This window comes from Bubalus kerabau, chromosome 12, assembly GCF_029407905.1.
Source record: "Bubalus kerabau isolate K-KA32 ecotype Philippines breed swamp buffalo chromosome 12, PCC_UOA_SB_1v2, whole genome shotgun sequence".
Classification (NCBI taxonomy): Eukaryota; Metazoa; Chordata; class Mammalia; order Artiodactyla; family Bovidae; genus Bubalus; species Bubalus kerabau.
The window spans coordinates 49503467-49530299 of NC_073635.1; the positions used below are offsets into that span (position 1 = coordinate 49503467).

Below are 26833 nucleotides of genomic sequence, written 5' to 3' on the forward strand. Positions count from 1 at the left end.
AAAAAGCAATATTTAAGAAACCATCTGAAAATTGTTTGGTGCTTGAAAAAACAGTGTTGAAATGATTTTGGCTTTCTTACAAAAAAAGAGAGAGGACAGAGTTCAGAGAAAGACTATGACTTTCTCCAAGAATCTCTCCAAGTCTGTTCTCCACCCACTTTTTCCTGTAGCATCATTTAAACTGCCTAAGTTTTTCTTGTCTATGTAACTTCTCATCTCTGAAAGAGAGACATACGTCTTTTAGGCAGTTATTGAACTATAAAGTCCTCTACTCTGAAAATAAATGCAGCTGGTGAAACAAACTGGGGGCTCGCTTCCTTCAGCGGCCTTCTGGACCCAGGACAATACTGTGTGCTTTTATAAGAGTGCAACTATATACTGCAAGTGGGTTCTGTTTGTTTGTTCTGTGGTTTTTTGACAAGAGTCCAGACAGCTAGGGGAAAGGGGAAGAGCTAAAAGGAACGTTACTGAAGGACAGAGGAGTTATGATAACCAGAAGGGCAGACTCTCACAGTAGTTCTCATCAGGAAGGGTCCATCTTTACGGTAAAGGAATAAGTCCAAAATTCCATGCACAGAACTGTAACTCTTTACAAGAATTAGTCTTCTCTTTCAGAAATCCCACCACAGTGAAGCTCTGCAAATTAATTGCTCCCATTCCAAAAAAAAAAGTTACACTTATCTCTAACACATGTAATTGGTATCCCCCAGAAATAAAAGCCATATTGTTAAAAAGGCTTTTTCATTTAGAATTAGAAAACACAAATATATGGAAATGTTTCTAAAAACTTTTGCAAACATTACTGAAAACCATTATAAGGCATAATTATAAATGTAATACTATTATTTAACTGAATCAACTCTTCTATAAGGATAAATTATTTCTTGTATTAAGTTTCCCTCACTGTGTGATGATACGGAAATACACATACCCACACATGTGTGAGCTGTTCTCCTGTAATTAATGATGCACTTTTATTCTCTATTATTGTATGGAAAACATTCTGACACAAAATAAATGAAGCATAATCATTCAGAGTAATGATTCGCACGTACTGATTAATGACACCAAATAGCTTTTCTGTTCTTTAGTTAAATTAAAACATTTATTCGGAATCATAAGGGCATCCCTAAATTAATGTTTTCTAGGTAATTATTTTTCCTTATGGAAATGATCTATCCTAACCCGCCTGCCAATGCAGGAGATATAAGAGGTGTGGGTGTGATTCCTGGGTCTGGAAGATTCCCTGGAGGAGGGCATGGCAACCCACTCCAGTATTCCTGCCTGGAGAATCCCATGGGCAGAGGAGCATGGTGGGCTACAGTTCATAGGATCTCAAAGAGTCAGACACCACTGAAGCAACTTAGCATGCAGGCACCATCACTGGATACAAGTTCCAATCGATTGTAAAATATACGGCTATTTTATGTGTGAGAAAAAACCTGTCAATTAAACTGGTATATAATACTAACTTGCCTTGAGAGATATTTAAATGTGTGTAAGGGGCACCTTGGGGGAGACAGTGTTGAGTTACATGGCATTCTATTCCCAAAGTACTCAATAAATGTTCATTAAATAAACATTTTAAATGCTGCAACAAAATATTTTCAAATTTTTTAAATGTGAAACAGGCCAGCCACACACACACACACAAATAAACTGATTTTGCTTATAGGAGACACCTAGAGTAGTCAAATGCATAAACAGAAAGCAGAATGGTAGTTGCCAGGGACTAGGAGGAGAAGAGAATTATTGTTTCTGGTACAAAGTTCTAGTTTTGAAACGAGTTCTGCAGATAGCGGTGACAGCTGCACAAAATCTGAATATCCCTGATGCCTGGACGAAGCAAAAGCTGGTCAGATGGTAAGCTTTGTGCGCATTTTATCACAAGTAAAAATAACAAAAAAAATATCTTCATAAGAAAAAAAAACAGTATGTAAAACAACATCACAAAACAATTTAAATATTAAACTGGAAACTACCTAAATGCAACCTAGCCAATTAGTTAACCTGATAAGGTCACTAACTTCTCCTTAGAAACTTCTATTTTTGGAAAAAACACAGTCTTTTCTCAATGAACTCAATGAGAAAATTTTCTATACTCTGATTCCTAAAGCTGGCATGGTTGTAGTATCTGAAACACAAAGATCTGCTGAAATACTGGTTTCCACATTTACTCTACCATCAGTATCACCAGCAGGCTTTTAAAAGACTTCCTGACACCTCACACCCATTGGGATAGCTACTATCCAAATAATAATAATAATAATAATAAAATAAAGTTTTGGCAAGGATGTGGAAAAATTGAAACCCTGCACTGTTTGTAAAATGGTACAGCTGATATGGAAAACAGTATGACATTTCCTCAAAAAATTAAAAAACAACTATCATTTGATCCAGCAATCCTACTGCTGGGTATAAATCTACAAGAACTGAAAACAGTTTAGAGAAGATAGTTGTACACATCACTGCAGCACTATTCATAACAGTCAAGAAGTCAAAGCAACCCAAATGTCCAGTGACAGACAGACACACAAAATGTGGTATACACATCAACGGAGTATTATTCAGCCTTGAAAAGGAAACCCTGTCACACGCAACAATGCAGGTGAACCTTCAAGGCATTATGCAAAATGAAACAAGTCAACGACAAATAGAAACAGACTGCTGGTTACCACAGCCTGAGAAATGGAAAAAAACGCAAAGTTGTTTTAATGGATATAGTATCAGTTTTGCACGACAAAATTCTGGATATCTGTTGCACAAACAATATGAACACACACTACTGAAATGTATGTTCAAAACTGCTTAGATGGTTTTTAAAAAGCAATTAATCAATAGATTTCCCGATCACTATCATGAACCTACTGATAGGTTTCCTAGAGACTGGGTTAAAATATTAACATGTGTAAAGTAAGAAACCGAAACCAGCAAATGGAGATCAATTTTGTCCGTTTCCTAACTTCAAGTAACTCAAACACAATGGCGGCCATGCTAGCACTTCAGTTTGTTTTTAACAACTTTTTATAGGTGTATGTAAAATATGTTTTATAATGGAAACTGATCATCTTGAAACCATCATTAAAAATGAGTAAATTTTAATACTGATACTGAAAGACACAAAGGAAGCAACTTAAAAGTCCCTGCACAACATTCTCTGTTCCCATCACGGCACTAGTAACAATGGGTAGAGTCCAAGTCCACTGACAACAATATCTGCCTTACAGCTTTTGTTGAGAAGAGCCTAAAGTTTTCTGCTGGGTCTGTGGAGTCCAGAAAACCTCTGATACCCAACTACCATCACAGACCAATCTTGGGGTAAAAGAGGCCAACACAGTAAGCCTCACAACCTAGCTCTGACACTTAACTGCTAGGCAATCTTGAGAGATACAATGAACCTTGATTTATTTCATGGCTATGAAATATCCATGAAATATATTTGAAATACATTAAAATATGTGAAATAGCCATTCAAAATAACAGGAATAAAAGTCACAGGTTTATTACGAAGATTCACTGGAATAATATGTGTAAGCCAATTAGCACAATAAACAGTACAAAGTAAGTATTCAGTAACTGGATGACAGTATCACCACCACCACCTTTTTTATTAAAAAATCACTTTAAGTACTACAGAGCTCAGCACCAGGCACTCTATAAATGCACTGGTTCCTAGTTCTACTTCTAACATACAACCTCAAGGATCAAGTCGAATATTATGGCTTTTTCTATGTCCTTAGAGTTCATCACATAGTGTTAAACAACAAGCAGTTAGTTGATCAGCTCAGCCTTCACTGGACAGGTAATAATTCCGGACATGCCATGTGCAAGGCACCATCAGTTCACAGTGCACTGATCTCCGCCTCAGAGATTACAATTTAGGCTCAACAAGATCTAGTTCATTCTATTGAATTACTCACCAGAACAGCAGAAACACATACATATCATCATGTACAGGCATGGAAAGCCTCCTTCCATGGATTTACAGTCATCTGTTCCCTTATCCCACTATCAGAGAATAAGTTACCTTATTTAATTATTATACTAAATCAACTGTATAGTTTACAGAATCTCATATTCCAGCAATCTCAACCACTGGGATCTGTCTACAAATGAAAAATGTCTATACATGCCTCAGAGCTTATAAAACAATGAGAATTTTTACCCTAATTAAGAGTATTTTATAGTAAAATTTTTGTACAAGAACAAAAGAAATTCATAAAACCATATTTATACATGATGCTGTAAAACATTTCAACATATTCATTGATGGTGCTTTCTTTTCAATTCTAGAATCACCTTTTCTCATGTAAAATTTCTTATAGTTAGGAAAAAAGTGTAAGTGAGCTAAAAAAAGAAATGTCTTGAAATCATAGTGTACTGTATGTAACCGAGAAACAGCTTGCATGCTATTAAACTAAAAAGTCGGTCAATAAAGAAAAATGCACAATTTTGTCCATTTGTTCAGGACCATCCTTTCTTCCCCGCCAACCCCAACTCATCACCCCAGCCCAAGACTCCCCACTACAAGCTGCCTTAGATGTCTACCCCTCTACCAAATACACGATGTTTTTAGCGGGGATGAACATGCACATATTTTTGTGCAAGATGAGTATCTAGTTTGCTATTTCTGGCAAAGGACAGAGAATGCCCAAGGTTGTCAGTACAACTTTTATGTCCTGTGATTTAACTGGACCTTTAGCAAGTACAAAATATTTCAAAGGAAGGAAAGGATTTTTTTTTTCCATGACTAAATAAAGAAAGCCAGAGAGGATTTTCTGAGGCAGGAGGACACTGACAGAATTCCAGCCAAGAGTTTACAAAATTTTGAGAAAGGGACATTAGAAAATAATTATTATTTCTGCATTAAGTAAAGCAAAATAAAACAAGTACAGGCAAAGAAAAGAAAAATATTTCAACAAAGATAACAAGATAAAACTAAAACATAAGCAGCAGTGATGGAGACAGAAAGTTTAACTTTAGGTATCTGACAATATGGAAACGGTCTGGATAACCAGCAGAGTACACGGTGGACCCCAGTGTATGCTGGCTTTCAAAGGGTGTGGCTCACAGAACAGGCTTTCTTTCCAAATCAATTGTTAGCTGTTTATAAAAAGCAACAATAATTTAGACAGTCCAACTGATCTCATTTCAACGAACATTTCTTGAAAACTTTGTCATGTATGAAACTCACCGAGATATGTAAATTCATGTAAATTCAAGTCCAAGTTGTGTTTTAAGTAACTCAGACCATTTATTTTCAAAAGTTTGTACAGTTCATGATGAAATAAGTATGAAGTTTGACTTTATTAACTTGATATGTTCTGCGGATCAAAAAGAGTTGAATAATGGTAATTTCATATGGTTCAGCCTGATATGATACCTATCATTGAAAACTAACAAAATACCTGTGAAACAGAAGTCTAGGCAAAATACCGCGAACATTACAAAAATTCAAATGCAAAAGAAGAGAACTCATTCCCTTTTGACTTTGGAAAGCAGGACAGCTTCTCAGAGCAGATGGCATATGAACTAGGAATCAGGTTTTGAGAGCTGGAATAGTTAGAAGAGGGAATATAGTGGGGAGGAAGTAGCAGATGGGAATTTTAAGCTGAGGAAAACCAAGAACATAAGCGCAGGATCAGAAAGTGTAACAGAATAATTCAAATAGCAGAATCATCTATTTTTTTAATGTCAGAGAACAAGTATGGAAGGTTCATTATTAAAAATTTACATTCAATTCACTTCATGAATTTGATGTTATGTCTCATAATCCAATTAAGATTTGGGATTATGAAACACATATAAAGGTTTTCTGATAAGCAATAAAAGGAACTGAAATGAAGGCGTCAAGTCAATCATTCCCTATAAAAGGGCTGCAAACACTCTCAAGTTCATAGAAGTCTCAATATAACACAATACACTACAAGCCCCTTGCTTTGCTTCAGATGCAGCAAAACCATGCATTAAGATAATGCTGATCTGTTCAGTGATGGGCAACAGATATCCCCTTGACTAGTGTCCTTATGGATGCTTCTGCTTCAAACATCAGGGCTTTAGAGAAGTCCCATTGGATTTAAAGGCCAAGTTCTTTTCCTCACTCCACTTACAAATCACTGCAAGTAACCATTATAAATTTACCACGGTACTGGCAAAATTTAATAATCACGAGAACTTACTGAGTGCTTTGTGGGAATACTGGCTTTTGCATGGTTATGAGGATGATAATGAAATCTAATCTACTGCTCCATTACACATATTATTCTTAGCCACAATAACATTGTTCCATTTAAGCTTTAGGACTGTATTTAAATAGATGGTTTAGGAAACAATAAAGCCTAGAAGAATACCGTAGGTGTATTTCAAATTTAGAGTGAGTAGGAAACATCAGGGGAATTTTATCTACTTGAACAAACAATCAAATGTAATCAAAAAAAATTTGTTGTTGGAGACAGCAACAAAAAGATGCCAAGAAAACAAGGGACAGAATTTTTTTCTCTCCTTATTAGAAAGTCTGTGAGCTAATAAGACTATTAAATCAAAGGACACAGAAAAAGACTTTTAATTATAGTTTGGCTGTTTTTTTTTTTTTTTAAGAGAAACATTTAATGCCACACAAGTTATACTGTATAAACGCTGGACACAGGGGGTATACTACATATTATGACTAGTTAAAGAAGCAGGACCCAAGGGGTACATTACATATCATTACCAGTTAAGAGATGAGGAAGAATGGAGTTAGGGGACCAAGTAAAGGAGAAATGAGACACACAGGGAAAAAGATACAAACACCAAAGCAGCAGAAATACGAGAGAAAAGCACCTACAATCAAATCACGGTGAACGCAGAACAGCAGCATTCTGATGTCTCTATCTCCAACATTTTTTCTAAGGAATAACAGATGCCTGTTTTCCTACCAGGAACACACACAAAAATGCATATACCCCATCATCTGCCCCAGGGGGGCATGGGAAATTATGCTAAGGGTTGAATAGAAAAATCCACAGTACAAAGGCACCTTTCCAACTAACGCCCATGACAACATTAGAGCCTCCAACAAGAAGGATGGAACTAGGACTCTTGGAATGAAGTGAATTATTTCTATGATTAAAACCACTGGGAAAACATCAAAATGTTATGAACCGATTGTTGGACAAACACTTCAGCCTGAAAAAACACTTGCTGAACAGAAGTTCTAGGTGAGCTTAATAGTTGTAGCTCCACTTAGACTTTAGGTTTAGAGAATCTCGAGATTGTGACTGTTTCCATAATAATATTCTTCCACAGTTTGATATCAGCTTCGCATTTTCTTTCTCATCTGACAGTCAGGTTTGGTTGCCGTTTCCAACATAGAAGGGGTAGGAGATGAACAACAGTGTGTTTCCAGAATTAGATGTAAACTCAAACTTGGCAGTGAGAAGGCTGCATGTTCTCTAGAAACTGAGTCCCGTTCCCGTGTTACTGCCTGTGGGACTTTAACACCTGAGTCCTGGGGGTCTTGGAAGCTTTCAGGCTTCCAGGATGCTGAAGTGGTCCAGGCTCCTGTCACTGCTTTTGAGGCTGTGAAGGAGGTGGTAGAGGGGTCCGAAGAAGGCCTGGCGCCACGTAGCAACATGAAGCAGCAGGTGTGGCGGGAGCACTGGAGCCCAGACAGGAACCCTGACAACTGCCACCAGCACTCTCCCATCAGCAAGGCCTGACTGCCTCTCGAAGCTTCCACTGAAACACCACATCTGGATAGAGCTGGACTCAGCGAACTTTTCCCATCAAGCACCAGAGAGTAAATATCACCTCCTCTGTGGGCCAGAGTCCACAGCAGCCACAGATAATACTTAGAACAACGGAGCAACCATGGAGCAATTAACACTGTATTTGCAAAAACACGTTGTGGGTCTGGCAAAAACTTCATGCCTCTCCAAAGTTATTTTTCTGGTAACATTCTCAACGGTCTTATTTGAGGGAGACGACGAGTCCCTGCAGCTATTACATCATCTGGGTGAGATGTAATAGTAAAAAGCATTGCTGAGCCTGGCACTTGCTATAGACCAGTGTGCATTGTGTGCTGTGCTCAGTCGCTCAGTCGTGTCCAGCTCTTTGTGACCCTATGGACTGTAGCCCACCAGGCTCCTCTGTCCATGGATACTGGGTTGGGTTGCCATTTCCTCCTCTGGGCCATCTTCCCAACCCAGGAATCGAACCTGTGTCTCTTGCATCTCCTGTATTGGCAAGTGGATTCTTGACCACTGCATCACTGTAGGCCAGACACAGCACTAATGCAACACAGAGTTCACAGGATCCTCCCTGACCTAACTACATCATCCCTATTTCCAGATACTGGGTTAGCCAATGGGTCATTCAGGTTTTCCCGAAGATGTTACAGAAAACTCAACAAACTTTTTGGCCAACCGAATACAAATATCACAGCAGGCTTAAACAGCTCAACGATTAAGTGCAAGATTTTTGTGACTCTGATCCATGGCTCCAATTTACTACCCAGCAGGCTTCTAACTTCAGAGCCCACTTCAATCAATAAGGAGCTGGTAAAAATGCCCATTCCTGGGCCCTAACTACAAAAGGTTCTGATTTAGTCATGTGGGGTTAGGCCCAGGACTCTGCACTTTAACACACACTTCTGTTAAGTCTGGTGAGAACTGCAATCCCATGCATTTTCCAAGCAAAAGGCCACGTTATCTGTGCTGGAATAGGGTCAGTGCCTGCTAAAAACCTACTTGAAGCAAATGATTAGCCTCAATGAGGAAAACCTGAAGTACATTTTAGGCTAAATTTTACTTTCAGCTTGCTTTCTATTTTTTATGCATTAATATTATGAAAGGTATACTGAGCTTTTAATATTTTATATAAACACAAAAGTGGTTTAAATTTTAAAAACAAGTTTTTGCTAAAAAAAAAATTCATAAGCTAAATAAATCACTTGACATTTTAAGCACAGGGAGAAGTTCATGATCAACTATTAGCATTTCTGCTTTAAAAACATAAACCCATTATATCTCTCTCCTGCATTCTCCAAACATGTAACATCTAGTACATTCTATTTATTTGGCCCTGAGAATGCTGAAGAAGTAGTATGTCATTGTTTGGCAATAACTGCACTTGGAGTTAATGCTGACCTCACAGCTTGTTGAGTAGGGAATAGAAAGCCTGGCCCAAGACATGAGTGCAGAGCTGAAGCAGCAGCTCTATGAACTCTGCCATCAGAAGCACATGGTACAGAAGCCTGGCCCCCAGCAAGTGCTCGTGATTTGAATGTTGACACAGGTACTCTGTCAGAAGTTATGTAGGTCAGAGATAAGACAGCAGAATGGCTTCAAAAAAATCCTGGCAGGATATGCTCATCTCCGAAAGCAGCTGATGTCCCTGGGCCTGAGGTTCCCAGGAAACAGTCTAGAACCTTCTGCATAAGCAAGCTCCCAAGAGCAGAGCTGTGGGGAGTCATGTGAGATGGAGTGGGGGGCTCAACATTTATACAACACATATCCAGGCTCCTGATATGAGCCAAGATACACACTGAGTGCTAGGGCTAAAACACTGATTAACACATAATCCCTGTTCTCAGGAAGCTTATCATCTGACAGAAGTCAATTTCCTAGCCCCAGTTTGTGCCAGTTTCTGGCCTGTCATGAAAGTTCCCGAGTCTCTGTGTTTTTTATTTGTAAATTACGTTCTTCCACTGTTAGCATCAAATGAGAAGCTCTATCAAGTACAAATCACTGACTTCCCTTGGTGGCTCAGGTGGTAAAGAAGCTGCCTGCAATGCAGGAGACCTGGGTTCCATCCCTGGGTCAGAAGATCCCCTGGAGAAGGGAACGGCAATCCACTTCAGCACTCTTGGCCTGGAGAATCCAATGGACAGAGGAGCCTGGTGGGCTACAGTTCATAGGGTCGCAGAGTCAGATACAACTGAGCGACTAACACATTATAAAGTGTAAGGTACTAATATATAATGAATTGGTGATTCTCAGTGCATTGCACAGAGGAAGCCAGACCTGGGCTGTCAAGAAAGCCCCACCAACTGCACAAAGGAGCTACCAGGCGCTGCACCCAGGTGAATCCTCAACCAGGAGAGTACTCAAGAGGGCAAGGTCCAGGCTGGTTTCACCACTAGGTGCTGCAGTGCTGCTGCTTTGGAACTTCACAGGGATGAGTGATTAAAGGAGGGGGTGGTATCCTATAGCTGCTGCTAAGTCACTTCAGTCGTGTCCGACTCTGTATGACCCCATAGACGGCAGCCCACCAGGCTCCCCCGTCCCTGGGATTCTCCAGGCAAGAACACTGGAGTGGGTTGCCATTTCCTTCTCCAATGCATGAAAGTGAAAAGTGAAAGTGAAGTCGCTCAGTCGTGTCCGACTCCTAGAGACCCCATGGACTGCAGCCCTCCAGGCTCCTCCGTCCATGGGATTCTCCAGGCAAGAGTATTGGAGTCGGGTACCACTGCCTTCTCTGGGTATCCTATAGACTGGAGACAAAAGTATGGTCCCGGGCTCCATTAACACCAGGGGACCCTAAGAAACAGGAATCTGCTAACAACTCCACGAAAGATGGTGAGATCAGGCCCAAAGGCCAAGCAACTCTTACTGCTTAGCAGATCTTCTGCTCAGAAATTCGACCGAGGATAAATACAATCCTTCAGAGGAATTTAATCTACCATAAAAACTACTGGACTAGTGACAATGCTGACTGCAACTTGCTGTCTGCTCTAGTTCACCAAGGACAAAAAGAAAATGATGAAGGCCATTCAGCAATCAGAGATGCTCATTAGGTGGTACTGTTATGCAGATAATTTGATTTATAAGACAGAGCATATGGCTGGGATTCTGAACATCTAGATTGCTATGTTTCTAACGCCACTACAAAGACCTGCAGCTTTAAGGTCTCTCAGTGACTGCATGTGTCTTTCTAGTAAGTTCAGGTTAAAATATTAATTCTCCCATTTGTTACAAGATCGTGATGATGACCAGATAGGACGACAAATGTGAAAGCATTTTAAAGTGTTAAAATCACTCACAAGGAATTATGTTTAAAGAAACAAGCTTTATGCATAGGGGTATGTCTGAAGACAATAGGCTTTAATGTTTTGAATTGTACTGTGAAAAACTGTATTGTGTTCCAAGCTAAGAAAAAAGAAACCTGTGCAATAAATTATTCTGCTACCTGTAGTCAAACTGTGCAATTATCATTTGTAAAATTCTCATTGTTCTAATCATCAAAAAAAGGCAATAAAACCTTAAATACAAGTCTAAGCTTAATCTCCATATAATACACTTTATCTTATTCATACTGTAATATATTCATTGCTTTCCAGGTAAATGATGGAGTAAATGAGTCCTATAAACACACACACACACAAAGAATTAAACACTTCCAAACAAAAAATTTTTTTAAAAAGTTAAGAGAAAACACACTAGGTTCATGAACAAAACAGATTCTGCCATTACACTGTAAACATAGGTGTTACTGTGCTCTCTTTCCAATCCTTAAAAAAAAAAACTTCAAAATATGATAGTAGAGACTAATTCATATCCCATTTTATTTAATGTGTGCACTTAAATAAGCCCATAAAGAAGAATTAGAATCAATAACATGTTAAAAGTTACAGCTAATCTAAACTAGCCATTTACTTTGTCAACAAAGGTCCGTCTAGTCAAGGCTATAGTTTTTCCAGTGGTCATGTATGGATGTGAGAGTTGGACTATAAAGAAAGCTGAGTGACAAAGAATTGATGCTTTTGAACTGTGGTGTTGGAGAAGACTCTTGAGAGTCCCTTGGACTGCAAGGAGATCCAACCAGTCCATCCTAAAGGACATCAGTCCTGAGTGTTCATTGGAAGGACTGATGTTGAAGCTGAAACTCCAATACTTTGGCCACCTGATGCGAAGAGCTGATGCACTTGAAAAGACCCTGATGCTAGGAAAGATTGAGGGCAGGAGGAGAAGCGGACGTCAGAGGATGAGATGGTTGGATGGCATCACCGACCCAATGGACATGGGTTTGGGTAAACTCCGGGAGTCGGTGGTGAACAGGGAGGCCTGGGGTGCTGTGGTTCATGGGCTCACAAAGAGTCGGACACGACTGAGCGACTGAACTGAACTGAAACTAGCCATTTAAAAATAAACTATTTCCAAAAAAATAAATAAATAAAAATAAACTATTTCCAACAAGGAAGCTTCCCAAGTGAACAGTAATAAACAATTCGCCTGCCTGTCAATACAAGAGACACAAAAGACGTAGGTTCAATCCCTGGGTCTGGAAGATCCCCAGGAGTAGGAAATGGCAACCTGCTCCAGCATTCCTGCCTGGAAAACTTCATGGAGAAAAGAGCCGGGAAAGTTATAGTTCATGGGGTCACAAAGAGTCAGACAGGACTAAGCACTCGTTCACTCATTATTTCCAACAAAGACATCTTAAGAAAGCTATAGACTTGTAATGTTTTGCGAATATTAATACAAAATCATCAACAAAACATAAGCAAACAAAATCTGGCAACATATACGAAGAATTACATATTATGACAAGTGGGATTAATGCCAGGAATGCACAGTTGGTTTGATATATGAAAATCAATTTTATCAAAATACTAAAAAAATAAAAAGAAACACAAAATACATGATCATATCAATAAATACAGTAAAAGCATCTGACAAAATTCAATCCCCTTTCATGATAAAAACTCAACTAACTAGAAATAAAACTTCAACATGGTAATGGGCAGCCACAAAACACAGACATACACACACACAAATTACATCATACTTAATGGTGAAAGGCAAGAAGCTTTCCCCTGAATCAGGAAGACTAGAAATCCTGCTCTTCAGTATTGTACTCAAAGTTCTAGCCAGAGTAATTAGGCAAGAAAAAGAAATAAAAGCCATTCAGCTTGGAAAGGAAGCAGTAAAACCAACTCTCTCCACAGATGACTTGTTCCTGAATATAAAAATTCCTAAAGAATTCATTTTAAAATTAGAATACAAGGTTGCAGGATACAAAATCATTATACAAAAACCTACCGTATAGATTTTCTATATACCTGCATGAACAATCCAAAAATGAATTTTAAAAAACATGTCTACTGGTAGTTAATAATATGGTATTACATATTTGAAAGTTCCTAGGAGAATAATTCTTTAGAGTTCTCATTGCAAGAAATTAGTTTTTATAACTATGTATGGTAATGAATGTTTAGACTTATTGTGGTGATCATTTCACAATACACACAAGTATCAAATGATACTGTAAATGGAAACTAATATGTTGTATCAATTACACCTCAATTAAAAAAGAAAACAATTCTATTTATGACTGCATCAAAATAATAAGATACTTAAGAATACAGTTAACAAAAGAGGTACAAAACCTACAGTATGAAAATCATAAAATACTGCTGAAAGAAATTAAAGAATATCTGAATAAACAAAGAAAAAAAAAATCCCATGGTCACGGTATCTTACAGCATATTAGTCACAATGGGCATCTTAGAAAGAAGCTTCCTCACCTGAGAGGCTGCCAGGAGCCAACTTCTTCTCATCCTACAAGTAAAAACCAGATGCCTTCCGTCTCACTTCTACACAGCTGAGGAGGAGTCAAACTGATGTTAAAGCCAACACAGAAAGATAGATACATCCTTGATACTGTTGAGACATTAAACCAAACATCCTGAAGACCTACCTCCCTGTGGATTTTATAGGATCAGATCAAAGCCCCCTTTATTATCAAAGCTAGTCTGAGTTCATTTTCTTTACTCCTAATCAAACACATCTTAACTGACTAAATTACAGAGTTAGGAAATGCTAGTGGATAAGTGAGGCAGAAATATAATCTTGGAGGCAAGTGTTGAAACAGCTATTTTAGAAGAAAGGCAAAGTATGTTTCCCCCTGGTGTATTGAATCACATCTCCAAGTTCACTCAGAATTCTATGCTCAAAACTTTTTCCACCTCAAAGATGTTACCTAAATCCCAGTTTCAGAAATGCCCTTGTATCAGTTCCTACATAATCTTGACGGTTACTAAACTCAGAATCAAACACTGTTATCAGCTTTCCCAGTGTCCCCCTATGAACGGCATCTCCCAACCACCCAACCCTGGAATTGCAGAATCCTGTTTCCTCTCTCCCTTGATGTTTGCACTCGAAGAAGTCAAAACAACCTTCATGAAATGTTCTTAATTCTACCTATTTCTTGCATTCTAAAATGCCCCGATTTCACTCTAGACCAGAATTTTGACATTTTACCTAGCCTCCTCAACTCTAATTTCTCCCCATTAAACTCAATCTGCATGCTGCTCAGATGAAGCTTTCCAAATTAACATTTACACCATGCTGCTGCCTTCCTTGAAAAGTTCCCTCACTGACTGCCAAGTACTGCCTCATAACCTACCACCAACCCCAGTGAAAGTGAAGTGAAGTCGCTCAGTCGTCTCCAACTCTTCAAGACTCCATGGACTGCACCCTAAAGATTAAACTCAGGGAAGTAATGGGAGTGTTCGCTTCCTTTGCTTCATTAAGGTACAAAAAAGTCACAATGGACATCATCAGGAGGCTAAATCATCTTCTGGGCACAGAATGGGAGCAATACACCCAAAACACGACACAGAAATGTTACGTTTGATCACTTGTCTCCTACTTTTTAAGAAACCATTCAGTTATTTTTTTCACTTTTCCCAAGCTTTTGCTCTTTCCTTATCAAAAACAGGTCTTTCTTCTTTCTACCACGTATATGAAGAAATAATAGCCAGTGTCCCTTAATCCTTACAATTACTTCCCATTTATTAATCAATATGTTTGACATGACTGCAGCCATGAAGTTAAAAGACGCTTACTCCTTGGAAGGAAAGTTATGACCAACCTAGACAGCATATTAAAAAGCAGAGACATTACTTTGCCAACAAAGGTCTGTCTAGTCAAGGCTATGGTTTTCCCAATAGTCATGTATGGATATGAGAGTTGGACTATAAAGAAAGCTGAGCACCGAAGAATTGATGCTTTTGAACTGTGGTGCTGGAGAAGACTCTTGAGAGTCCCTTGGACTGCAAGGAGATCCAACCAGTCCATTCTAAAGATCAGTCCTGAATATTCATTGGAAGGACTAATGCTGAAGCTCAAACTCCAATACTTTGCCCACCTGATGTGAAGAACTGACTCACTGGATAAGACTGATGCTGGGAAAGACTGAAGGTGGGAGAGAAGAGGACGACAGAGGATGAGATGGTTGGATGGCACCACAGACACGATGGACATGAGTTTGAGTAATCTCTGGGAGTTGGTGATGGACAGGGAGGCCTGGCATGCTGTAGTCCATGGGGTCGCAAAGAGTTGGACAAGACTGAGCGACTGAACTCATGTTTGACATGGACACACAAATTGAAAAACTCTCCCACTTTTCACAGAGATTCCACTGTTTCCTTTTCATTCACCTTTGCTGACATTAATGTCCAAAATAACATGACAGAAAGAATAAAGAAATTCAAATACAGAGGCAATAGATGTGGGCAAAGCTGGAGTCCCATTTAACGAAAAAGAACTTTGTAAACCATAAATCTCCATAATATAATCATTATCATTTGTTTGCAAATAACTTTAAAGAATTAGACTAAATTAATTTTCAAAGAATTCTTTTCAAAGAACTAAAGTTGTACTTTCAAAGTTTTCAAAAACGTGGACAGAGGAGCCTGGTGTGCTGCAGTCCATGGAGTCGCAGAGTCAGACATGAATTAGCAACTGAACAACTACAATGCTATACATATATTTACACATATAAATACACACATACACACATATATATTGGGGCTTCCCTGGTGACTCAGATGGCAAAGAATCTGCCTGCAACGCAGGAGGCCTGGGTTCAATCCCTTGGTTGGGAAGATCCCCTGGAGAAGGGAATGGCTACCCACTCTAGTATTCTTGCCTGGAGAATTCCACGGACAGAGGAGGCTGGTGTGCTACAGTCCATGGGGTCACAAAGGGTCAGACATGACTGAGCAACTAACACATTTACTTTTTTAACACACATATGTATATGTAAGTACACACACACATACATAGAAAGAGAGAGAGAGAAAGTCAAGCTGCTGCTGTTAAGTCACTCAGTTGTATCCGACTCTTTACAACTCCATGGACTGTAGCACGCTGGTCTCCTCTGTCCGTGGGATTTCCCAGGCAAGAAAACTGGAGTGGGTCATCATTTCCTTCTCCAGAGAAAGTTAAGAAATGACTGTAAAAATATATACAATGAAAGGGACTATAATTCAGTACATTATACCTCAGGCCCATTCCTCTAGATAGGTAAAATCAAAATTACAAACTAGCATAAAGGAGCGTTACTTTGGTTTAACACCAATTTACTGTTTAAACCACTCTGCTTCAACATAACCTACCAAGTAAGAACATGAAAGTCATTTCTTCCTTAGAGAAGCACTGCTGCTGCTGCTGCTAAGTCACTTCAGTCGTGTCCGAGTCTGTGCGACCCCACAGACGGCAGCCCAACAGGTTCCCCCATCCCTGGGATTCTCCAGGCTAGAACACTGGAGTGGGTTGCCATTTCCTTCTCCAATGCATGAAAGTGAAAAGCGAAAGTGAAGTCGCTCAGTCGTATTCGACTCTTAGCGACCCCATGGACTGCAGCCTACCAGGCTCCTCCATCCATGGGATTTTCCAGGCAAAAGTACTGGAGTGGGGTGCCATTGCCTTCTCTGTGTCAAAGTATACTTAGGTGCATTAGTGAAAAAACAATTTTTTAAAAAGCCTGGGGATAGCCCATATTTAAGTTACATAAACATGTATTCAAAAACTTAAATCAGTATGTTTTATGGATTCTGATGTATATAATTTTATATATTTTAAACACATCTTTTATACAGACATGCTATACTATTAATTGCCATACACAAATAAATATATACACAGCAGAAAAAATTTTAAATCCCATTTATTCAAAGTATCTATACTTTAATCCCTTGACCAACAGATAGGAAAGCAAAGGGCAGTGGTTTTATTATAAATAACTATAAACAGACGTATTTAGAAAACTACAGCTTTTGGCTTTAAAAAGCAAGTGTACATGCCTTTGTGATGGGAAGAAATGATCCAAGCACCACAGACTTCCCTAGCAAATACACTTTCTCCTGAGATCACATGGTCATCTCCTTCCCCAGATGTGCACTTCTGAAGGGAAAGGACTGGGCCAGGAGTCCCCACAAGCAAGCACAGGGCTGGCTATAGAGGGAGCACTCAGTAAAAATGTTTATTTCCATAACCAGAAAGACTTTAAGATCTACTGTTCTACGGATTTGGCTGTAGAAAATTAAACACCTCACATAAGTAAACTATTCTACAATTATTCTATTCATTGTATGCAGTACTGTCTCCTTTCATTTGCTTTATACTGAAATACCTTTCAGATTTCATAGGAAACTTCAATTCTATTTTAGATTTCTGAAATGTGATCAATAAAGTCTGCATTTCACAGGCTCTGATCATATAACCTCCAGCCTGAAAAGTGCACATTTTTCAAATCCCCAGGTAGAACAAAAATCAGTTCATTTCCCTTGTTTCAGATTCATATCTTTCTTGAAATGTGACTGAAAACCCCACATGAGATTTCAGATTAGAAACGTCAGGAGGTTATGACAATAAAACTGCATTCAGTGAAATCTCAATTATCTAGAATCCTTAAGGAGTAAGTCCTCAGAGATAACTGAATTTCTGTTACAGGGAACATTTTCAGTGCCCCTGTTTTTTATTGTAATTTTTAAAAGACATGTTTATAAAAGCTGCATTATGTATTACTCATCCCTTACAAAGACTTGGGGTTACCATCTTGAACATCAGTTACCGAGAGGAGTGTGACCTGAGCCATTCCCATATCGGATTCTAGAATTGCACTGGGTGTGCTGGGCTGCCTTCAGCATGGTACTGTGAGACCATCAAGGACACACAGTTCCACACACACACACACACACACACACACACACACGCTGTATCTCACACTTTCATGAAGCTTTCTAGGGAAGGTAGTGGCTTCCCCTCCCAGATCCCTACCACCTTCCATCATATCACGAGCTAGAGCTTCTGGTCTGAAGAGGCTCAACTTTAACACACACATCCTGATCAGTTAGTCCCTTTCAGTTACATTAACGTGCTGACAAGGGCTTGGAAGCTGTTTCTGGAAGCTTTCTTCTTCTCCTCCTTTTAATTATAAAACTCAAAAAGCTTTTATATGAATTGGGGGTACAGAAAGGTATCAAGTTCAAACTACTTCAAAGGTTTGTCCATTAGATAGAATGATGAACTCTTGTAGTCTATCAATAATTAAACTCTAAGCTGCATCATATATTATGTTCACCTTCCTCTGTACCTGCTGCCCCTTTTCACACTGGCACTCGTCACCGAGCTCAGAACATCAAAAGATGCTGATCAGACCGTACTCAGCTACAGAAAAAAAAAAGAAGTCCCCCATTTCTCCAACAAAGAAACCACACAGGCACCAAAGCTTACAATCGCAAAGAAGCTCAATCCAAGTTTCACAGAATCACCTACTATGGAAGATGTATTCTATTCTCCATAAAACGCGATCATTAAAGATTCAGTTATTTAACTTGCTCTCTAAAAAAAACTGTTTGAAAGACAGAAACCATGACCTAGGATCTCCTTAAAGCTTTTTCAAATCAGTATTTGTAAACCAAGTCTGTATCCTAGGAAACTCAGCAGGTTTCACCTGGGACAAGGAAACTCTACCTGTGTCATTTCCCTTTTATCCTTGGTTCACATATGTGGCTGCGGCCTATTAGAAAGAAAAAAAAATTACCTTCTAGTATCAGAGAAATGAGAAGGCAACTAGAATATCACTTTCCCAGCCTGCTTCTTTACCTGGGGTGGATGGAAGAACAAACAGAAGAAAAGTCTGTCCAGAGAGCCCCAAAAAGCTAGAAAGCAGTTTGTGATCCAGTTCAGTAAGCGCCCAACACAGTTTGGGCCATTTACCTTAACTCACTATGTGAAACGGGAAACAAAAAATGTTTAAAATCTGGATTTATTAGAAACCTTGGGTCAGACATCTCTGAGTTCAAATTCCAAATCTCTTTTTCTGCATGAGTTTACTTTACTTAGTTTACTTCTAACTCTTCAAACCGAAAAAGTACATTGCTCATATTATGGTAATACAAATTCAGTGCAAAATGAATACAAATACCAAGTTCAGAAATAATTTTGTCTCTGAAGACTCTCTAAGCACTACAATTCAAACCTGGGAGTTTGCCAAGGACTTTATACTATAATAAAATAAGGGTGTGCTTTTAGGGGGGCAGGCTTTTTTTCCCCTCCTCTCAAAGGATTTATAGGGGACATGGCACTTTCAGAAAGCACGATGGAGTCTATCACTTCTACAAACATCCGCGAGTGAACTTTTTAACACGGAGAAAATAGGTAATATAGATTAGACGCCTCTCCCAGGTCCACAGTACCTGGACTTTTTTCTTTCATCGACAACCAAATACAGGAGGAAAACGGAGACAGAAATCATAACATGGATGAGTTTTAAACACAACTGTAGAACTTAATTGTTGTTGTTGTTGCTTAGTCGCTAAGTCACGTCCAACTCTTTTGTGAACCCATGGACTGTAGCCCTCGAGGCTCCTGTGTCCATGGGCTTTCCCAGGCAAGAATACTTAAGTGGGTTGCCATTTCCTTCTCCAGAGGGCTTAAACAGTTTTAAATTTCAAAGAGCCATTATTAAATCACAGTAACGTGTAAAGCATCACAACCCTGGCCCGAAGATCCAAACACTACATATGCTGTTGAAAGTTGCTGCTTAACAAGATTCAGACACTATACCCAACATTTTTAACACATTCTTAAGTATTTTTCCAAACATTTAACCACACAGCATACTTTAAAATGTTATACATATATTCATGTGCTTTGATGATTTAAATGTCTGCAATTGCAAAGCGACTTTTCTCTAAAGCAACACTTAGTATTTCTCCATAATACAACTCCAACTCTATGAAATGCTCCTCCACATAATACAAGCTCCAACTCTATGAAATGCTCTTTCAAATACTTTTTTGAAATATTCCTTTTGATTTACAGGTGCATCTAACTGGCCCACCACAGAGTGAGTCTGAATTCAATTTTCCATTCTCTCCCTTTTCACATACATAAAAATCCAAGAATGAAACTACGAAATGTAAACACCCAGCTAAACTAATTTTTACAGGCCCATTTGGCATCTGCTACCAAATGATGGTTAAGGCCCTGTAAATTTTCCTCTGTCCCACTCACCTCTTCAGAAATCCTGATCCCAGGACTGGAACCGTTTTAGCCATTACACCAAAGGAAATTCTGCTTTTCAGCTTATCACTCACAGATACAGCTGAACTCACTGCTCAGATTCTTGAAATTAAACACTGACAAGAGAACACTGCCCATTTTAATTAAGTGTTAAAAATGGTCCAGGTAATTACTAACCATTGGCATTGCTTACCTCCTGGCTAAAGCTTGGTGTTACAAACTGTTACGCTAATCAAATAATAATTATTATAATTATTATATAACTACTATTTATATAATATATAATCATATAGTTTATTTTTATAATGCATTTACATTATTTCTATAACCATATAAACTAAATTTTAAATTGCTATGATTGTGCGATTCATTATGGTTATTATTATGACCACTACCATCACCCCCAAATCCAGAAGCACGAAGACCTCGGGCATAGATTTTGACTTAGAGCCAGGAGAGCTTAGTTTCCGTCTGGGCCCCTGGCTCTGCTGCACTCAAACTCCATAACCGAGTGCAAGTCACTTTACCTTTATCTACAGGAGACAGATGCTTTCCAAAGCTCCTTTAAGCTCCCATTACTCTCCAGGGCTCATGCCCTGGAGACCTGTATACTGAATAATGAATGGCCATATAAAACCTCATACATGGATTGTGCCAGGAGAAAGGAATGCACACTTCCCAGAGAGTTAGTCAATACCACAGGAAAGAGCCATTATATAAATCAGACCTTGGTAACCTTTGTTTTCGAATTTTTATGCAAGGAGTCATCATCATCAGCTTAACAATTTTTAGAAAATATTCTGCTAGCTAGTTCATGCAGCACTGAACTATTATTAAGCAATTATGTTTAATTAACAAACAAGTAAACAAGCCCACGTGGGACACTGGTTATTTTAAATCCTTAAAGTGAGAATATGCTATATGCCACAGGCCCTGTTTTATAACACAAATGAGTGACATTTCATTAACATGTGTTTACTTTCTGAAGTTAGCAAAGGCTATTTTTATGACTTCTTTTCCCCCTGCTGGATTTATATTCCGAATTGTTGTTGTTTAGTCACTAAGTTGTGTCTGACTCTCTGCGACCCCATGGACTGTAGCCCACCATTCTCCTCTGTCCATGGGATTCTCCAGGCAAGAATACTGGAGTGAGTTGCCATTTCCTTCTCCAGGGGATCTTCCGATATGAGGATTGAGTCCACGTCTCCAGCTTGGCAGGTGGATTCTTTACCACTAAGCCACCAGCAAAGTCCAAATTCCTAACTATTATTCTATAAATGACGTTAGAGAAATCTCTTTGCCTTGGGTCAAGCCCCATAAGCATATGAATACTTTACAACCTTGCTCAGAAACATCAGCTAGTCCCTTCCAACCAAGCAAAAATGAATAATAAAAACAGGCTTCTGACCAACGCTATACAAAGATCATCAAATCAACGCACTGGTCTTGTACTCAGAGACTGCTACTCTCCAAGTCATTCCTCTAGGCTGGCCACATATCATATTCACACCACAAATACCAAATAATTCACTTTGTGAATCCTGTAGGAGAAAGACACTAATACAGGATTACTAGGGAGGCACTTCCAGTGTACATCCTCAACATTCTTCCTTTTTTGTAAAATTCAGCCGTTTCACCTTCTAGTCATGGTCCCATAATGAGTGGAAAAGTGAAAGCATTAGTCTCAGTTGTGTCTGATTCCTTGCCGACCCCATGGATTGTAGCCCACCAGGCTCTTCTGTCCATGAAATTCTCCAGGCAAGAATACTGGAATGGGTAGCCATTCCCTTCTCCAGGGAATCTTCCCGACCCAGGGAATCAAACCCGGGTCTCCCACATCACGGGACTGTGTCTATCTTCATTTCTGTAATACACCCAGTGTGATACCCCTCATAGAGTAATCCCTCATTTTAAAAAAGAAATTCATTTAAACTGAAAAAAACTTTAATAACACATCCTAACAACAACACTAAAGGTGTTAAAATGGTACAAGTCAAGGTCACTCAGCCATATCTGACTCTTTATAACCCAATGGACTGTAGCTTGCCAGGCTCCTCTGTCCACGGAATTCTACCATAAAATATTATTGCATTGTTTGGCCAGCAACACCTGAGAACATGGAGAGCTGATGGGATGGGAAGAAGGTGGAGCTGGGGGTAGGGGTGGGCGGAGATAGCACATGCAGATAAGCATACCCACTGGCCCCAAGCACCTGGAAAGTAGGAGTGGGGGAGGGGTGAGAAGGCTTTAGAGACGGAAAGTACTGAGGCATGTTAGCAGCTATCCATTGGTGACTGAAGACACAGGGCAGTGAGGGGGTGGATGGTAAGGAGACAGCAGACAATAAGAGAATGGATAGGGAAAACAAGTAAAATGACTGAGCAAATAAGGATGTATACTGTCACTAACCAGGATCAGGCTTCTCACTGCTTGAGCAGGTATTTACAAACATAGAAAGGGCAAAAGCTGGAAAGACACGTTGGGTTAGAATTGAAAGTTTAATTATGAATTTAGTTTTTTTAAATATATATACGCAATCCCCGGAGAAGACAATGGCAGCCCACTCCAGTACTCTTGCCTGGAAAATCCCATGTGCGGAGGAGCCTAGTAGGCTGCAGTCCATGGGGTCTCTAAGAGTCGGACATGACTGAAGGACTTCACTTTCACTTTTCACTTTCATGCATCGGAGTAGGAAATGGCAACCCACTCCAGTATTTTTGCCTGGAGAATCCCAGGGAAGGGGGAGCCTGGTAGGCTGCCGTCTATGGGGTCGTACAGAGTGGGACACAACTCAAGCAACTTAGCAGTAGCAGCAGCATACGCAGTGCCCTGTGGCTCAGCTGGTGAAGAACCTGCCTGCAATGTGAGAGACCTGGGTTCTATCCCTGAGTAGAAAAGATCCCCTGGAGAAGGGAAAGGCTACCCACTAATTCCATGGACTATACAGTCCATGGGGTCACAAAGAGTTGGACACGACTGAGCAACTTTCATTTCACTTCACAACAGAAATAGGCATAAATATAGACGAAGTGATTATGAGTGTGTGCGTGCTCAGTGGCTTCAGTCGTGTCCAACTCTTTGTGACTCCATGGACCACAGCCTACCAGGCTCCTCGGGCCACAGAATTTTTCCGGCAAAAATGCTGGAGTGGGTTGTCATGCTCTCCTCCAAGGGATCTTCCTGACCCAGGGATGGTACTCGCATCTCCTGCACTGCAGATTGATTTTTTACCACTGAGGCTCCAGGTGTGTTTATGTGGGTAAAAATACTTATATGTGTGCAGACATGGACGTATTTCCTCAGGTCTACTGGGAGAGCCCAGATCTTAAGTTTCTGAATACCACTGTTCACTGAAAGGAACAAGGGCTACCTGAAAAATACAGCTTATTGCAAGGATGGGGCAAGGAAAGTAGCAAAAACAAGCCTGGGATAGTCACAAAGTAAGAAAGTGCTCCAAGATTGATGAAAGAAAAGTGAAAGTCACTCAGTCATGTCCGACTCTTTGTGACCCCATGGACTATACAGTCCATGGAATTCTCCAGGCAAGAATACTGGAGAGGGTAGCCTTTCCATTCTCCAGGGGATCTTCCCACCCAGGGATCAAACCCAGGTCTCCCGCATTGCAGGCAGATTCTTTACCAGCTGAGCCACAAGGGAAGCCCAAGACTGATGAGAATGTGTCAAAAGACACACAAGCTACTTTGAAAGAGATCCTCATTTGCCAAATTTGGGACAATATGAACATCAAAATAAATAAGGATAATGATGAATCAGAACCCCCTAAATACACGAAGAATCTGTGATACATGAAAAAATAAACAAATGAGGAAGAAGGGAAAACCACTTCCATAAAGTAGATTACCACTAGAAGGAAAGACAGGAAATGAAAATCACCACTTGGTAACTATCCCTGCGTCAACTGATTCAGGCAGAGCAGTCAATGGAGAATAAGCCTCGTGGATGGTGCTTTGGTGAAGGCAGGATCCTGGCGTAATCTCAGATTATCTCCCTGTTACAAAGGGGGAGATGGTGCCTTTGGAAGGGAAATCCTGCAGACACACACGATGATCAAAACTAACATCACCAAATGGCTCAGGATCTTCCTCCAGTATGTAGGTCTGTACCTTACATGTGAGAGACAGGGAATGACTGAGGAAATGGTCCTGATTCAAGGAGTGGGAAGAGGTATGTCCACTGACTGTGATGTATATTCTGGGATGGATTTCTGAACAGACGGGAAAACAAGCAAGCAATGGGACAGCTGGTAAAATCAGAATGAGGTCTGTGGATCAGAGGGCTGGCTGTGTTACTATGGCAGGTGTATACGAGTATTCTTTCCTGGGAAAACTTTCACTGAGGTATTTCGGGATGATGGTGTACTATGTCTAAAGCTTACTCTTACTTAAGAGACCAGAGATAACAGGAGAGTGAGGTATATCATAGAGGAAACATACTGAAATGCTAACAACTGTACCACTCACGCAAAGTGCTGTAAATTTTAAATTAAGTAAATAATTTTCAATTTTTTTTCTAAAAATTCCATCAGAAAACAAATTCTAGGACATTGCAGAATTTTTTCCTAGCTGTTGAAAAAACGTTAAGTTAAATTTTTAACATTACTAAACAGGAGTATCCTTTTAGCTGGTCATTTAAGGCTTTCTTCGTGGTACCAAATTAAAACAACAATGTGATTTTAAAAGTGTGTGTGCTATGTAGTACAGACAGCTCAGCTCTGTGCTCTGTAATGACCAAAAGGGGTAGGATGGGAAAGAGGCGTAAGAGGGAGGGGGCATGTGTATACATATAGCTGATTCACTTTGTTGTACAGCAGAAACTAAGGCAACACTGTAAAACAACCATACTCCAAAAGTAAAACAAAATTTTTTAAAAATTTTTAAAGCTTGTGTGTGCCAAGGCATTCATCTAGATGCTAAGAAATATCCACAATGAAGCATGGAAAATGCCATTTGGAGGTACTCTCAATCTAAAACAGCAGCGTGTACCAGGACAAGCACATACATACTGGCTACTAGTGGCCACTAACAAGAAAACAATCTCCTAAGTGGCCCAGAGTCACCCCACAGAGAATTCTGAAGAATAAAGTCCAACTTTTAATTAGAGGTATCTGAGTAAGATATAACGTGCTATTTGTATTTGACTTTATGGATATTTTGAGTGAAAAACAAACATTCACCATTAAAGAAATGCTTCCCTAGCACTGAACTGATCCACAAAGGAAAAAGACAACTTCAAAACCACCATGAATACATAATAATGAGCCAAAATTAAATTCTGCCTAATTTCAAAAGGCTTAATCACTTATGATACTATCAAATAAAGTACAATGATTACACAAATAACTCATCAACATGAGACCTACTTTATTACAGCATCACAGCTTACATAGTGATTTACAGACAACGACAGAAATTACATTAGAAGTAGGTGAAGTTATTAGTTAAAATATGACCCTGTAATAGATCCTAAAAAGTTAATTTAATACAAAAAAAGGGGAGAACAATTTTCCCAGTGGAAAAATTACCTTTCTAAAACTGGGTTACATATTGATTTTATCCTGTTATTATTATAATACACACACATTGCGTACAAAAATAAAGAGGCATATACAGATAAGGAAATTTCCCAGATAAGATGATTTGGGGGCTCGCAAGTCACAGTTGAATGTATTTTTAGCTCATTATTTCAATGATTTGCACACTTTGTTTCTACATAGTGTTGAGATTGCATCACTATTTCTCTGTGGACAGGTAGAGAGATTCAGTGGGTGATTAAACTCATGCTGTGTCATCCCATATTCATTCAACTGCAACTTTTCAGACTGACACTTCTGCACATTCATATAAAGTGAAATTCATGAAGATGAGTAAGACACCAAACTCTCCTGACTTGCATGACCTCCAAATCATTCAAGATTAAATGTGTGGTTAATATCATATGGTTTCAGTGAATCCATGTACCCAGTGTTTGGAATGAACAGAACCCCTTGGTCAAGTCACATGGTTTTTACTGTTTATCTCCAGTTCCCCTACATCTCTCTCAGCTTCTCCTTATTTCTCTTTATGGTACCACCATTTTCCCAGAGTCTCATAGAGTGAAAATATACTATAGTAGAGCTGGTATACAATTCCAGGAATCAGAATGTTCTATCAAGAAAACATTCTCCTAGTTTAGGATATAAATCCTTAAACATATATAGTGTTACTAATTAAATCTATTAACTTCTAAATTCATTAGATTTAGTTTAGGAAGCAACAGACTAGCAATATGAAACAGGTGATTCAGTAGGTAAAGAATCTGCCTGCAATGCAGGAAATCCTGGCAGAACCGAGTTCAATCCCTGGGTATGAAAGATTCCCCTGGAGGAAAATATGGCAACCCACTTCAGTATTCTTGCCTAGAGGATCCCATGGACAGAGGAGCCTAGCAGGCTACTGTCCATAGGATCACAAAGAGTCGGACATGACGGAAGTGACTGCGCATGCCTGCACACCAAACAGAATAGCCGTAAGAAACCA

The 26833-nt window shown here is 39.4% G+C and overlaps 1 protein-coding gene across 7 annotated transcripts in view; it reads right to left on the reverse strand.

Annotated features, from left to right (window-relative positions):
- KLF12 (KLF transcription factor 12) overlaps positions 1 to 26833 on the reverse strand; it is a 534567-nt gene that overhangs the window by 473952 nt on the left and 33782 nt on the right. The gene's annotated exons all lie outside the window — the stretch shown is intronic.